The sequence below is a fragment of the Penaeus chinensis genome, chromosome 14 (assembly GCF_019202785.1).
Source record: "Penaeus chinensis breed Huanghai No. 1 chromosome 14, ASM1920278v2, whole genome shotgun sequence".
NCBI lineage: Eukaryota > Metazoa > Arthropoda > Malacostraca > Decapoda > Penaeidae > Penaeus > Penaeus chinensis.
The window spans coordinates 12,583,472-12,583,973 of NC_061832.1; the positions used below are offsets into that span (position 1 = coordinate 12,583,472).

Genomic DNA, 502 nt, shown 5'->3' on the forward strand with positions numbered 1-502 from the left:
ATGACAATGGGAAGAGAGAGACTAGACAGGAAGAGGAGGGGAACATACGTAAATATAGAAGGAAGGCAAGCAGATGAAGAGGGCAGAGAGACAATGAACGAGAAAAAGACGATGAAAGGGAAAGAGACAGTGAGAGACGGAGAAAAGATGAAGCAACTAGAACAGGAATTTAGTTTTTTTTTTTTTCATTTATCAAGGTGGCCTTACGAATAATGATAGGTCATATTGCTTGTATATTACGTTCGTTTAATGAATGTAGAGAAAACATGGACTAAATTTGTACTTGCCCTTTCCCTTTCTCTCTCTCAATCTCTCTCTTTCTCTCTCTCTGTCATGCATATATAGTATAATATCTATGCAGAATACCTAACAAATAAGGAAAAGGGAAAATAAATTTCAGTCTTTTTTTAAACTGTATGCTATTACTCCAGAAGACTGAAGTGGATCACGAGAAACAATAACGTTTCCACTCTAAAGGGTCTGCCTCACCCCTCGTGAAAAG

At 37.5% G+C, this 502-nt stretch overlaps 1 protein-coding gene across 1 annotated transcript in view; it reads right to left on the reverse strand.

The window, feature by feature from the left end:
- Nucleotides 1-400: 400 nt before the first annotated feature.
- Nucleotides 401-502, reverse strand: part of LOC125032327 (low affinity immunoglobulin epsilon Fc receptor-like) — a 12,246-nt gene continuing 12,144 nt past the window's right edge. Inside the window, exon 7 of the mRNA XM_047623424.1 lies at nucleotides 401-502. This exon is cut by the window's right edge and continues 32 nt beyond it. The gene's annotated coding sequence lies outside the window, so the exon portion shown is untranslated.